We start from the raw sequence: 524 nt of genomic DNA on the forward strand, positions 1-524 counted from the left end.
CTCTTTGAGTTAACCGTCTTCCTCTGACGCTAAGCTACGGCAGCCCCGCTGCAATGCTCCTGTTCGTACTGTGGACACCAAAGCTCCCGACGCTGGAAGAGCACCGGATGTCAGTGGAGCCCCCCACCCCAGTGACAATTGACCTGACAGACGAGTGACGGTTACGACAGGGCGCACGACAAAGACAGCAGCAGTCAGTCGGTGACGATGGAGTATGGTGCGGTGACGGGAAGGACTACAGACACCGTACCTGAGTAGGATACGCTGAAGAACGGCGACCGTGGAAGATCGCTAGGAGGGATGACATGACTACAGAAGGACAAGTCATTGTATACAAGGCAGGACGGCGACGTGGACTGTCATGAACGGATGGTGGTAGAGGAAGCCAGAGAGTCGCCGAGGGAGAAGATCCTGGCGGTGGCGTGCTGTAATGAGCTCTCTACGTGCCCACTACTTCGGCTTACATGTTAGCGCACGTGTACGAGGAAGCGTAGTTTGCTTAAACTTAGATTAACTATACTTAC

Source organism: Phytophthora parasitica (genome assembly GCF_000247585.1).
Source record: "Phytophthora parasitica INRA-310 unplaced genomic scaffold supercont2.50, whole genome shotgun sequence".
In the NCBI taxonomy this organism is placed as follows: Eukaryota; Oomycota; class Peronosporomycetes; order Peronosporales; family Peronosporaceae; genus Phytophthora; species Phytophthora nicotianae.